This window comes from Puntigrus tetrazona, chromosome 21 (assembly GCF_018831695.1).
Source record: "Puntigrus tetrazona isolate hp1 chromosome 21, ASM1883169v1, whole genome shotgun sequence".
Lineage (NCBI taxonomy): Eukaryota > Metazoa > Chordata > Actinopteri > Cypriniformes > Cyprinidae > Puntigrus > Puntigrus tetrazona.
The window spans coordinates 16396533-16412293 of NC_056719.1; the positions used below are offsets into that span (position 1 = coordinate 16396533).

The following is a 15761-nucleotide window of genomic DNA, read 5'->3' on the forward strand; positions in this document are numbered from 1 at the left end:
ATCACTTTTGAAGTTCTAAAATTACGTTTTTAGCAAAGCATGTTACTAATCAAAAATGGTGCATTATTTTTACAGTAGGAAATTTACTAAATATCTTTATGGAACATGAGCTTTAATCTTAATGACTTGGTATAAAAGAAAATCAATACTTTTGACCCATACCATGTTTTTTAGCTGTTGCTACAAATATGCCACAGCAACTTAAGACTGGTGTTGCGGTCCAGGGTCACATTTATTAAAAATTTCAGCTGAAGTATTTATGTTATTTATTATTTTTGACCCCAGAAGCAGGTTTAATCATTTCTTTACTCTATCTCTAAACCCATACTATTTTTGTGTATGCAATGAAACATTAACTTATTGTAAAAATAAAAAAAATTGGCTATATTCCAAGCCTCCTGAAATCTTGCATTGCGGTAGAATTCCTGATCAGCCTCCCAATGCAAAATAAAATTGCCGTGCTTAATGTTGTCGGTACCAAAACAAAACAAAAAGATGCTAATTAAAACAAACAATTTTTATTAATAAAGTCAAACAAAAATAAAATGTACAGAAATAAATGCCATTCTGTACTTATTTATACTTATCTATACTTACAATTGTGTTTCACCCAAATTTAATTTGTCTTTTAATTAATAAAATTTAAACACATTTTATTTTTTGGTAAACAAAGGTAATTTTTACTATTAAAATTAAAAGATGTAATAAACGGTGTGTAATTATTTCTTAAAAAAATAACGTTTTATATGTTTTTTTAAACAGTAGTGCTAGTAGAAGCCTATCACATGGATTATTCTAAATAATAGTAAAATATTTCTGGAACAATGTCTAAACGCGTCAAGAACCGGGCAGAACCAGGCTTTAATTGACTGAGCTACATCTGGGAGAATAAATAATACTAATAATGTATGTAAATGTATATGACTTGACACATTTATGGTCTTGTCTGGCGCTCGAACAAAAGGAAAAAAAAAGATTTCAACTTAAGAGTTAAACTGAATCTAATTTTGGGGGCTGCCACCGTTACACCGGGTACTTGGTACCATTGGTACTAAACAAAACCTGATACCGTGAATTTCTAAATTTTTTTTGTACCTACTTTTTTTTGTACCTGGTCTTTTGACAACACTAGTCATGATACGCTGAAAGGGTTTATTTTGCTGTACTGACTGTAGGCTACATTATCCAGTTTATTACGCAGCTACTCACCGAATTATTATGTAGACGTGAAATACTGATCTGAGTATTTGCCACTTTACCTGTTTTTAGATTCTGCCTAGAAAAAAATGGCATGATACAAACACTGACAATATTATCATAATATTAATAAGTCATTTGAGGTCATAAGTTAATAACTTTGTTGCAAAATGATGGCAGCAGAGGTGCAAGATGGCAGCAGATGTCTTTCTATGAAACATGAGTCCATGATTCAAGAGGCATAAAAGTAATGCATGTTCAGTTTACCAGACAAGCCTTGTGATGCACAGCTGCTCAATAGCATGACTGATCAGTCAAGTAATCCAGAAAGTCATGTAATAATCATGGATAATCTTCTCTCCCAGAGAGGGTCTCCTCGGTAGAAATCACATTCCTAGATAGCACACCCAGATAGGACAGAAAGAGCACTTTAGCTTTGGTGATTAAAGAGGAAGGGGCTTTAGTTACTTCTCCTTCTCATTCTCTTTCAGCAGGATGTTGCACAGTGTAAAATTCGTCCATGATTTGAGAAAAATTAATTGCGCCTACTTTACTATAACACATGCTCACTGCATCACATGATATTATAGTGGATTAGAGCAGAATCGCCACTGGTGACAAATAGCAATGACCAATTATCCAGATAGATGGATAGATAGGTTTGTCAACCCTTTTTAGATCCGCCTTTTTGCCCTTGTATTTATTGCAGTAGTCATATAAACTACATTTGCTGGTGTTTCACTATTTATAGAATTGGCATGCTTGAGGATAAGCTTATCAGTAAGTTTCTGGCATGCTAAATGACAAGAAATAATGGGCAGAAGAGTGGAGAATGAAATCTGGAAATAACACAAGCCAGACTTGAATGCAGAGTTAACATTCTGGAGGACATGCGTTAATCGCTTTGCTTATTGTGCCGATTGTTTTTGGTCAGCCCATTTAATCCGTTTCTTCAGTTTCTTTTGTACTCTGCTTGTGTAGAGTATATTTGTGCCCTCACAGTCAATGTCATCAGGGAGACATTTAAGACACACTCTTCCGTATGATCCTGCCCAGAATGAAAGAGAAGATTCTACTTTTCTCCCTGTGGTTGAGTTAACACTCCCTGACCTCACAGTGACATTCACATCTTGCCTGGGAATCCAGCCACGGCAGTTTGTTAGCTTGGGATTAGCCGGCGGATGAGTTCACAGAAAGAAGCCTGCCTCTCCTTCACAGCTTCAGTCCCACCGCTGGCTCCAACCCAACACTCAATACCGAGCTGCTCAGGTTAGGATTTAATTGCATGTTCAGAGCTATAACAGGCGCTCTCTTTGGAGAGTGTTGGCTGACTGCCATCGGAGAGCCAATACTGACGTCTGACCCCTGCATTGGGAGGAAAGTCACTGGGGCAGCGTACTGTGTGTTCAGATTGGGAGCAAAAAGAGCATGAATGGATGTCCCATTACGCTTTAGGTGACTAACAGTTTTACTCTCGGGGTCTCTTGTGTTTCTGGGGTGTTGGGCTGAATAGAGGGCATACCGTGTGCTCGCTCTGTCAGTGTTGTTAGCAAAACCTATTATTTTGTCACCTGTGCCTGACACCATGAAGGGTTACCATTGCCATCAACCACTGGCTTCAAAAAATACCCAACAACATTATTTTGGTGGTTTAATGTTGTTCAAACCACACTGAAAAAAAACACATTAACGGCGCACAACGAAAAATCTATTAGATATCCTGTTCATATTTAAGCAGTCTTCAGCAGTCTTGGTCCAACCCAATGTTTTTGCTTCATACCATGATAGATCTACAGCGCGTAAGCCTTTGAAGAATTTATGCCACCATGATTGTCTCAGGCATCCTTGCTTTCACTTCCCACGGAGTGGTGTCCTTGACATGATAGGTGAAGAATATGGCCTGCAGAGTGATGTTGATATCAGCCAAAGGGCGAGTATTAGTACTTCTGTTTATTTCTTTGTTGCTGTTATGGTCACGATATGAGACCCAGAGAATCTGCTGAAGACGTTGTTGAAAGACATTTAGATTTTTGTTGATGCTTTCCAACAGTTTTCAGGTTTCAAATGGCCATGAAAATGACGGGAAAATGTAAAAGTCTGTTTTTTCCAGGGCGGATTGGCCATCCACCTTTACAATGCTACGAAGATACGTAAACTGATCAACTTCGTCAATAGCCTGAAGGTCAATGTCTACTGGAGTATTTGTGCAGACACAGCCTATACAAAGGATATTGTTCCTAGATGCATTAATCCGGAGTTCAGCTTTTCCCACTTCTCTACCAAACTACACAATATCTGAACAATCTAAATCCATAAGTCATTCTCCATCTTTTCTCTGCAGGCCATGGTCGCCATGGGTAAGTGTACATTCCATGATGATGTTCATAAGAAGAAAAATCGAAATCTGTCATGAAACTCTAGATGGTGCAGGCTGTTATGTTCCAACTCAGCCTGAAATAATGAAGTTGCAATTCACTTTACAAACCCTCCACCTTCCCCAGCTCCACCTGTATAGATCTACTATGAGGTGATTTCATATATGTTAAATGCTACCTGGTCTCATGTACCTTGGTGCACTTTTTAGCGAAATACTAATAATTATATATCAGCAGTTTCTCAAAAATAAACACTAAAGGCAGGTAAACTCTGACACCTTTAGTTTTTATTAATAAAGTGTCATTTTTTCACAATTACTTGAATATCATGTGACTTCAAAACAATATTAATGTGCTGGGAGATCAAAAAAATATATATCGTTTTGAATGTTAGCATCACACATACCCAGCTTCATATCTACGTGTTTTTAAAGATGGTAGGTTTGTTGAAGTACAGAAATGCACTTGAAATGCAATCTGTGTAAAAGGAAGTTGAAATGGCACAGTTGCATGAACAAATGCAAATGTTAGGGTTTTAGGATGTGGCGTAGGGCATATTTCTTATAACTTTTAGCATCAGTCCCCAGATAAAAAATGTGCCAGGGTTCATGTATTGAGCCTGTGTTTGGCAAAACGTGCAGTTAGGCACATAAAAACACACAGTGCACAGATGTGCGTAGACCAGGTTGATTAAAGTTATTTCATATGTTATATGTGCAGCGGCAGTACTTCCTACATTCTTTCAGCGTCACCTCTGTGGATGTATTGATAGTTTTCACATGACGTCACACTCTTATAGGAACGCCCACTTGGCAGGCATAATGCTATGCCGTTGTATTTTTTTTTTCTTAAAAAGCATCAGAGCAGATCCTGACAACTATACAAACATATTCACGTAGTTGTAAGTTAGACATTTAGCAACTATCAAGACAAATGCGTGCTTTCAGCGAGCACTAAAATAGACACAAGCCCTGCAGCCGACCCTGCAAGTCAGCACTTTTTAGCAAAATGCTTTTCTTTCACCCCTCTCTAGAAGTGCAGACACTTAATTGATCTTTAAAGTGCTATTTTACAGACAGAGACTTTATGACAGCCCAATTATACAGCATTCTGGCAGCGTCAGTGCGATCGAGAACTAATAGCTATGCAACCATCAGTAACACTTACTTGCATTAATAAATCGTTAACAAACATTACGTAACACTAAACCCATCAGTAGCTGATGCACGTTCATGTATAAGTACGATAATATATTCATTTGTCATTTTAAACTAATTAAATGTGCAACGACAAATAATCAGTTAAGCATTTTTAGACGTAATGGCGTTAATGTTATTAATTAAACTCTTACCTTGCCTATTTTTATTCCCGGTGTCCATCTCACGAGACAAAACCTCAACCACATTTTAATGAGCTTTCTAGGTATTAGGCATACAAATTCTATTCATGTACTAGATATAAAAGAGGAAAACCTCTAATGCTGCTTTCAAAGGCCATCACACTCTAGCTAGTCTGCTTTTGAATTGAAATAAAAAAGGGCTCAGGGCATCATTTTAATGATGTTTGTACGCTGTAAACCGAACAGCGGGGGCATTTAAATCACATCCCATTATTGCAATTAACAATGCCACAGCTGTTTAGATTGATGTTCTAAACATATATTAAATCTCTGCAGCGTGCCTGATATCATGACTAAACCATAAAGCCATCCAAATTAGATTGTTGCAGCACATGGGGACCCAAGTCAAAGCCAATGTTTAGAGTATCAAAATACTCGGTACTACAGCATCGTTTGTTACAGTATGCACAATATTGAGTGTAAGTATGAAACAGAGCGCATTTCATGGAAATTGTATATGCCACGGTTCTTACTTATTAGCTCAAACATATTTATTGTCACATACTGCATTGTGTTTTACATACTGCATCCAGAACATACTGTAGAGTGAAGTGTTCCAATCCACTGCTTGCTGCAGAAAACCTATCGGAGATGCCTCAGTGCGTTTCTTTCCATAACACCGGCAAAAGCTAATCTGTATCGAGTCTCTCCTGTGTCGACCTGTTCTTTCATTGACGTTCCCGGGAGTGTTTTTGTAAGGTATGGTGTGCTAATGAGGTCTCTGAGTGAGGGGGAGAGCAGAATGGGGAGTCATTATGACGTGGGAGATAAGAGGCAGCGTGGGATTGTACTGTTTCGTCTCACGGGGGTGAATGAATGACTGACATTCATTCAGACAAGAGGTTCTTACATGCCTAATCAACCCTCAATGAACGTGTCAGGCTATTAGATATTCAAAAGATTATGAAAAAAAAACGGCAGAGGGCAAATAACGTTGTCTGTGTTCTTAGCGACCTGTGAGAGATCCAGGGAAGCAGATTTTGCGATGATGGCTCCATCCTTTTAGACCAACTGCATGGAACAATAACAGGAACAGGGTTCAAAACTTTCAAACATTTAATTTACTACGTCTTTAAAAACAAATATGCAGTTCATAAACCCACAGTATTGTTGAATAGATATCGGTATGGTTAATGAAACTTATATTCCCACTCTTTTCAAACACTGTAAAAAATACAAAATATTATTATAGCAAATTTGGGGGGAAAAACATAATATTTAGATATGTATTTTATTATTATTAATTCCTCTTTACCTTTTAAATATTTTTAATACTTTATATTGGCAGTTTGAAAACAAAGTAAATATACATGCTGCTGGTTTTAGGACTGCTGGGTGAAGTGCATCAGTGAATGCCGCAGTTTTGCTTTTTGCTCTGAATCACCAACAGATACAGTATCCTGAATTGCCAGACTGGAATTGTGTGTCCGATAAGGGAGAAGTGCAGTGGTGGGGGTCTCCAGGACAGGTTTGAAAAGCAGTTCCCTACACCAGTGATTCTCTTTTCCAGTCTGTCTTATCTAACATGTCTGATTCAGATAATCAGCATGTTGAGAGAGAGCTCCAACTGACTGACAGTGGCCTCATGCAGTGTGTTCACTGCTTCTTGAGCATGGGATAATATACATAGCAAATGGTCAAACGTAGTGAGCAGGTTTGACTAATTTTTAATGAATGCAAACCTCAGTGTTTAAGTATTGCTTGTTTCTAATTTCACTGTAACAGTTTGGATGTGACCCCTTTTTAAACATGTTTAAGGCAAGGTTCAAAAAGATACGGTTGATTGAGTCATGGATGAACTTGACTGGTGTATGGAAACCTCTGGTGTGATTTTAACAGATCTTGAGCTAAAAAGTCAACCCCATGACATTTTATACACTTCTAAAAATGTTGCAACAGAGATAAAAAATGTAAATACTTGAATTGTGTTTCCATATCTGTTGGCACAATTTTGGAAGTGCCTTTTTTCTGGTCTAAAGATGTGGGTGCCAATACTTTTGTCCATATAGCATGCATACTTATACATATATATATATAATTTATCTATTTACTTATTACTTATTTTTTGCATCAGTTGATTGACAAAACACTTAATATTGCTTTGGCATTTCCGTTCAGAATGAAGTACTGTGTACATTTATGCACACATTATTGCAAAGAAATGGTGAATAACACATTCAATTAAATATGACATTTTAAAGCACGAGGACTACAATTGCATTTTCGTTCTAGTTTCCTTTACAGCTGTGTATCCAGGGTGGTTGCGGTCGTTGCTTAATAGCACCAAACATGTACGATTTTTTTTTTATTTCATTTTTCCTGATTTCCTTATTTATTTTCCCCATCATGAATCAGGAATAAGTAAAAAAAAAAACTTTTGGGTTAGTTCAAAGCTTGGATTGTAAATGACTGACTCATGGATTCATTCGTTGTACATTTCCTTTTAAAAGCATGCCATACACTCTGAACTTTGTGGGGAGCTGCTGAAAGGAAGATTGGCTCCGCATGCCATTTTCTTTTTTTTTTATCATTTTATTTTTAATTTTTTAAATAGACCCCCACTGTAAAAACCATTCATATGGTTTGAGTGGACTAAAAATAAACCTCTTGGCCAGGTTTCTAAGCAACAGGCTTCTGACACAGATAAACACAATGCTCACAACAGCCCTGAACCCCGATGGCCTTGATCTGTTCCTCCACACGTCTGCCACCGCGTGTGCCACCTCCTCAGCCGAGCGCTCGCATGAGATAATGAACATTTTCTGAACGTAAAGGGAAATTAATTGTTTGGTGTGTGGCAGCCTAATACAAAAGCATTCCCACCAGTCACTTCTAATAATGGTAATTACTAAGATCGCTTTGTGCTAATTACCATGCAAGTATTGTAACTACAGAGGGCTTGTTTGTGAGGCCAACCCTCAGCCTTCACTTCAGGAACCAGAGTTTGAAATGTCGCAAGTTGCACTGATGATTTTTTTAACTTTAAAAAGTTTTAGGTATATTTTATTACTTTTTTATAATTGCTTTCTAAAAAGTTCTATTTGACTTGCAGGTGCTTTTTCAAATAGTGCTTTTTAATCTCTCTCTCTCTATATATAAATTCTCAGGTTATGTATTGTATGTATTGTGTTGATTAACAATTTATGGTGAGATGTAAATCATCAATTTTTAGATTTTTTTTTTCAAGTCGCAGCCTGCAGATGAACCATAAAACCTTTTCACAAGGTCTCTGTAATTTATATTGTCATATCACCGTTCATTATAATATTGATGCAAAAAACACTGCCTCACTGGATTTTATTTTTCTGTTTACCAAAAGTGTGTTCCACAGTCCAGAACAGATTGTTGTCAGGAAAGAGAGGACAAGACATGTTTTACAAACAGTTTTAACTCAGGTGTGCATTCTCCAAATTACAGCGAAATATGTGTTAAGTGTTCTGACCATTCTTTTTAACGCTGAGCACATTCAGATTCTTTTCATTTACATTTTTCTTTAAAGTGCAATACAGAAGCAATCTTTCCACAATAATAAATACATTAAATTAAATTAAATAACAGCATCAAATGATAAAACTTTTCTTCAGCATTCTGAAATTTCATTAGGGTGATTGAAAATGTTGAAATGTTGGAGGAACGTGCATGACTCAAGCATGCTGTGCACTGCAATGGTTGTAGTGATAGCATTTAAGTCTTTCTCAAGTTCAAGTAGAAACCAGCTTATTTGAATCAGAGTCCTGGCTGAGTCCAAGTAGTCCTAAAAATATTCAAATATTACAACACTGCTTGTTTATCAAAGATTAGTCTAATACTTATAATTGTATTGTCAAATTTTAAGATTAAAGGTTTGGCTGTGTGAGGTAAAATAAAATAAAATAAAATGAAATAAAATGTAATTTAATTTAATTTAATTTAATTTAATTTAATTTAATTTTTAAAGCAGTTTTGAAGTGATCTTCGTAACAAAAAAAAAAATCTCTCTAAATTCAACCACTGGAACATGAATTTTGAATATTGCTTGAATGTAAAAAAAAAAAAATAATAATAATAATTAATTGCATCTGTATGTTGAATAGAACGGTGCGTCATTTGGATAAAAAGATTGAAACTCTATGTCAAACACTGCTGTATTACCATCACATATTACCAATGACTTGCTCTGACTATATTATAAACCTCAGACAGGACAATGAATCTGCTGTTTTCAGCATATGTAAAGAGGCATCACATAATCACAGATTTTTAACAGTGTTGAAGATTAAAGTCAAGTTTGTAGGAGAGCTGAGATGAAAGGAGGCTAAAGCGCTCTCTAAACAGGGTTTAGTGATGCTTATGGTTTGCAGTCATTATGTAATGACTGTATCCTTGTCATTCCATGCAAAACTACTTTGAAATCCCACAGGGTTTGGAGAAGGGCATATATTTTGTGGTTGTCAAGAGAAGTGACATGACCAAATCCAAGCTAAACTCCTGATTAGCATAATGTAGCGCCCAGATGTCAGGTTCTTAAAAGTCACTTTGGCTCTAATGTGACATCTTGTATTCTGACAAACTGTGGCGATCAGGTTCATAAACTCTGTGTGTGTTCTCATTCGGTGAGTTCTACCTGTTGAGGTGTTGAAGCAGAACTTTTCTTCTGTATCGAATGAGTCAGACGTCGGTGTAATCACGCCGCGAAAGACAGGCAGGCTGGAAATAACGCTTGCCAAGGCGATGCTCGCATTCAACCTTGAGCGCATGATGAGGTATAAAGAAACTCTGTTTTCATTTTCTGGTGTAAGCTATTTGGTGTCATCTGTCAGCTCTGGTAGTCCATCGCTCAGCACTCAAGCATACAGCTTTATTTGTTTGCCATTTCATTTTTTGCTGCCCTTCCTTTAAGGACCCATGGGATGGTCAGTGCTTGTCTCTGAAAGCAGCCAGTCAAAACTGACCTGTATAATTACACTTACTAGACACTTACTGGTTTGAAATGATTTTTAATGTCAAATAGAACTTTAATAGCATTTTCACATTACCTTCAACAGCCCTATATTGAAATATTTGACACTTTTTACATGCTGTTTTGAATGACGGTATGTAATGGACTCTTATCATCCTGAATGTTTGGAAATTGATACTGATTTTTTTTTCATTCGTCTATAATCCATTCATTTAAATGAATGAGGTAACCAGTACCTTATTAATACTGTATACTGCAATCATTTTATTTATTTAAAATGAAAAATTAAAGAATCTGGAAATTCTGATATACTGTGTTGAAAAGAAAAAAATATATAATGGTAACACTTTATTTCAGGGTCTCTTAACTAGTTGCTTATTAGCATGCATAATAATAGAATTGTAGCCATTTATTAATGCTAATTAAGCACATATTGATGCCTTATTCTACATGAGCTCATTCTACATCCCTAATCATACTCAATACCTAAACTTAACAACTAACTTACTATTAATAAGCAACAAATTACCAATTTATTGTTTGAAAAGTCATAACTAATAGCAAATAAGTGTTCCCTATTCGAAAGCGTTAATAATAGTAATACTAACAATTTCCATATTCCATTTCGAAATGACTATTTAGTCAGTATTTGCCATATTCTACTGCAAGACTTACATTAAGAGGCTAAACATATCCAAAACCAAAACACTATTTTCAGTCCACTTGACACAGGTTATTCTTTTCTCTTTATTTGGAATACTTCTACTTTGTGTCATAGTCTCCGAAATTTAATGATGCTTGCTCTCCGTCTGGCTTTTGTTTTTCCCATACGACTATTCTGTGAACGCAGACCGGTTGGCGAGAGCAAGCATCAAAGTCCTCCATCCGGAAACTGTCATCATTAAGTAAAGCAGAACCGGTGCATTGGGAATCTCGCCTCAGCTTCTGCAAACCTTCATTGATCAACTTCCGCGTCCGGGGATATGATGATAAGTGTAATGGGCGACTCTCCGCTGTCCTGACGGAAGATTTGTCACACTTCAAAAACACTTTTCACTGCTCATCAACAGTGTAAAGCTCCCAGGCTAGAGGCCAGGCTAGAGGTCATTGTTGATGTTCTTTTTATGAAGAGCATACCTGGACAACAGTAAACCTCGTGTGACTGCGAAAAAATTGATAGACAGACACTGTGGAAGACTCAGAGGCAGAGAGAAAAGCATGGAGCTCCTCATCGAGTGATTTGGAGCAAAGGTGTAGGTGATGTGATTTCAGTGCCGCTAGTGGCACCAAAATGGAATTACAAAAATAATATAATCATCCTCAATGAAATAAAATGTATTTTCCCTCGCATGGCTTTGGTTTGCTTTCGCCAGACGTCCGACTCACAGCATTGGCTGAACAAAAATGATGCTGGCTGGGAAAACAACAATAACGTTAGGTCACCAACAACCTTTAATGTTTTTCACACAAATGACGATTACAGAGATAGTTAAGGAACACAACATAGTTCACTTCACAAAAATGTGTTACGACCTCAAACTGTAGTGCATTGTTTATGCATCACCTAAACTATATTTGATTTTTCCAATGTGTTAAAAATTTATTGGTAGCTCATCTGTTACAGTGTTTTATTTGCATAGAAAGGAATGAACTAAAAACGTAACTCATGTCACTCAAAAAAAGAGTTAAAAGGAAAAACGTTAAAATTGCATGGTTGCACAGTTTTGTGCAGATTTGGAGCAGTGGTCCGTGCAGCAGTGATTCGTTTGGAGCCTAAGTCTAAGCAGTAGTGATTCATCTGAAGTTAAGTAGTGATTCATTTGAAGCCAGAATCTGTTCAGTAGTGAAGTGGAGCTGCAATATCGAAGTGCTGTCCAAACTCCTACAGGCCCAATCGCAAACTCACAATCATGACTCCACACCATTAAAAAGTTGATGATCTCCATACACTTCCATAGTGTGGATTAAATATAGAGATATATATTAGTGGTGTCGACTGCTCACCTTAAAGAATAAAGAAATTCAGAAAAAGAAAAAGTTTGCAACAGCTTAGTTTGAGTAAATTGGCGTTTTTTATTACCTTTAAACTCTTAAAGGTGCCAAGGATCTTGCAGAAGAAAAGTTCATGAAGAACAAGACAGAAAAAGTGTTAATGCCATGACTGGGCAAATCTGTCAGTGCTACAAACTGTGGTACTCAGCGCATGGTCTGCTGCGTCTTTTGGGAGCTTAGCTTAGCTGAAATATCACCATCAGCTTCTCGTTTTTTTGTTTTTTTTTTGTCTGTTCCTGTACAGCTCACTGCGTCAAACCATATTATGCTGGTGGATTTCAGATATGATAGATCTTGCAAATGTAAAACAGTTTTGTCTGCTCATTTATCACGAACCCAAGCAGCACCAAAGCACAAGGAATAAGCAAGCCTTTAGATCATCTCTTTAAATGAGGAAAAAGCTCCATCACTCTCCATTTTTGTTCCACTGTTTCACGGTGAAAATGACCTGTATAAGAATATCTCACCCCCGGCGAGCCAGGCTTGACATTTGACATGGACCTCAAGGTAGAAGCTGCATTTAATTCAATTGGAATAAAAATGAGATAGACTTCAGAGATAGATAGGCTTTATCATTTGACTTAAAACAGAAAAAAGGAACATAAATTATAGAAAGATAATCAAATAATAATAAAAAATTACACTACAAACGTCCATACGTTAGACATCTTATGAATCCTGACAGAGCCCGCCTGCACTTTTACACAGTTCACCAGCTTTTGGCCTTTTTCAGACAGCTCACTTCTCCAGCCCTGGGGTGCAGTTAGCTAGAGGTGTAGGATGGACAGATGGTTTCACTCGTCCTTACAGGCTTTAGGGACCTCTCACCTTGCCCAGATCAACTCACAGGAATGTAGCTAGAGGAGAGACAGCTGCGTTCTAGCTGCAGTGCGACTTTTACAACCAGCATCCTCTTTGACTCAGAGCTAAAACTGATGAGAGTTTTCAATTCTTATGGTTTTAGGATTAAACTGAGAGGCACAACTTTGATAGGGGATAAAAAGAGCTGTGAGTGCCCGGCGCTAGTAAAAATTTGGTTTGGCTGATTTACTGGTCTTTTGGAGGGCAACCTTTCGTAGGAAATGCAAAACAATAGATTTATGCGAGCCATAAGAGAGTGCCTAAAACCCTTCTAAACCCTGTTAAAATCCTCTACTGAGGGCAGACTGGCAAAGTCAGGTGTAGAAAGTACTCCAAAAATATGTGAAGTGAAAGAAACTGCAATTCAGTTAAAGGTAAGGACATTCAGACATACAAAGGTTTGGCTAAAGGAAGAAAACAAAATGCAGTCACACGGGTCAAAACCCTGGAAGGGATCATCCACGCTTTAGACGCTCACGCCATCCGATGTGTATTCATGTTAACACAAATGTAGATTTATAGAAAACCATATCTCTGCCTGTAACACTTTATAAAAACGTCCAGTTGTAAGGCATTTATCAGTGATTAGTTAATGACGAACTAATCATTTACAAAATATGACTATATGTTCACAAATGATTAAGTAATATGCTAACAATGCACAAATCTGCTATCTTTAAAAATAGCATATCATGAAATAATCATATCCTTGGTAAATGGTTAATGAGTTACTAGTTCATATATTATAATATATTAATATTAATTAATATTAATTAGCATATTACCCAATAAGCATTTATGAGTGTATAGTCATGTTTTGTAAACGATTAGTTCATCATTAACTAATCACTTGCATTAATGAATGAAGTCAAATCAATTAGTCAATGATTAAATTACTTATTAATAAAAACATTCACTTGTTTCCTTCTTATACAGATCAGCCATTTAGAACAAATCGGTTGAATTAATAACTCAGTAAAAAAACTGACTTGCTGCCATCTACTGTGCATTTAGTTTCATATAAAAAATAAATAACTTTAAAAAAATGTTATTAATCTCATAACATTATGTAATTGTTATCACACTGTAAATGCATTCATGTCACCTCTGAGCTGCATTAATGTCGCCACATCTGCAGTGTAGAGATTATTTTATTGATGCAGGTTTATTTTGATTAGTGACTTTGAATTAGAAAGAATTTGATGAATGAATTTGACATTAGACATATTTAATAAGTTTAGCGAAATTGCTCTTCCGAAGGCAAAAACCTGCTTTGTCAATAGATTTTTTGGTTTCCCCCAACAAAACATGTGTAATCAAATAATGCAAAGTACGGTTTTAGAGCTCCTCAATTCAGGCAGCTGTACCAAACGGTATAATGAACCCAGCTTATATGTCTGTACGCCCAGGGTAGAGACTTTTGAAAGCAAATCCCTGCCGTAGGCTGTGTCAGATCTGCCTCTGGAACAGGTAATGTGCCGAGGATCGTTGGGTAAATATGTTACTGAGGAGATGAGAGGCGCAGAAGCCTGGAGAGCCTGAGACATGGCGCAAAGCTGGGGGAAAAACCCAGGGGGACCTGCCTACCCAGGAGGGCCGTGACGTTCACTGACCGTGAAACTGACAAATGGCCAGCAAAAGAAGCCGCAGCGGTTTGCATGCACGCTGACAAGCCAGCTGAGCTACGTGACCATAGGCACACATGTGCACGCTGAACTAAAGCTGCAACGCCAGCTTCCTGTCACACTCTGCAGTGATACGGTATACAAACGCTAGAGGTTCGAGGGCGTAAAAAATAGAAACGAACGGTGAGATTTCCTTGCGCACATTCTCGCTCGTGGGCTGCCATGTTTGAAGCCTGCAATGCTTCTAATGTAGTGACCTTTGCTGTTTTACACACTCATCCCCTCTGGCACTCAGTAGATTACATACAGCAATGCACAGACACATGCTCTTCTTACTGTCCTCTTCTGGAAAAATATGTCACATCCTTTTGAGAGCTGTAGATTGTCCGACATGACGGGCACAAATTCTGCCTCCGGTTTCACAGCCACGGCCTTGGAGAAAGTCAAGGAGGAACGAAGCGAATTCAGACGATGCTACATCAATCTGCGGAGAGAGGAACAGAATGAATTGCACTACCACCTATGATTCTCCACAGACGTGAACAAGAAGCACCTCGCAGCCATTAAACTGTCTGAGAGATGACTTTGACTCACCTTAATGGATCAGGCCTTGATACTCGCTAATTAAAAGCTTCAGGGTTCTATTTATAGGTCAATTTATCCGACGCCATACAAGCTGTCTGCTTGTGACTCAGCTAATTTCAAGCAATGGCACACGATTTGTACAGCACAAGCACAGGACATTTCCTAATAGACTCCGAAGGCTTCTACACAGTTAAAAAAAATCTCTTTCGAGCAGTTATTCTTTATTCTTTCATCTTACTGTGAGATTAACATTCGCGCTCTGTTCGATTTTTCTTCCCTGTCTTCTGTCTTAAGTGTGAATTACGACTAGAGATTCTTCAATGGATTGAATGAAATTGATAATTGAGCGTTTGATGCAGCAGTTCTTTATTATTATCTTCTGTTTTGTCGTCAGGATAACGTCGATAATTTCTTAATGCGTGTTTGTGGTCTTAGTGAGAACCATTTATCAGTTAGCATTTTTTCAAAGAAAAAAAAAATCTTTGTAATGCTTTGTAATTAAATTATAATGCAATAACTTCTTAAAGTCTCAGAGACTTTCCTGTTCGGCTGACATTATCTAGGCCACAGGATTTAGCCATTAGCTGATCAGCTATTTATAGTCAAATACTGTAGCTGCTCTACAGACATCGTTAGGCTTGTTAAACTACTGTTTAGATAATGCAACTATTCTAAAATATCATCAGTAGTTATTTTGCCGCCGTTATTAAAGATTATAGCAGTAGGAA

The 15761-nt window shown here is 37.3% G+C and overlaps 1 protein-coding gene across 2 annotated transcripts in view; it reads left to right on the forward strand.

The window, feature by feature from the left end:
- Positions 1-15761, forward strand: part of gabra3 (gamma-aminobutyric acid type A receptor subunit alpha3) — a 130795-nt gene that overhangs the window by 79265 nt on the left and 35769 nt on the right. The window lies entirely within an intron of this gene.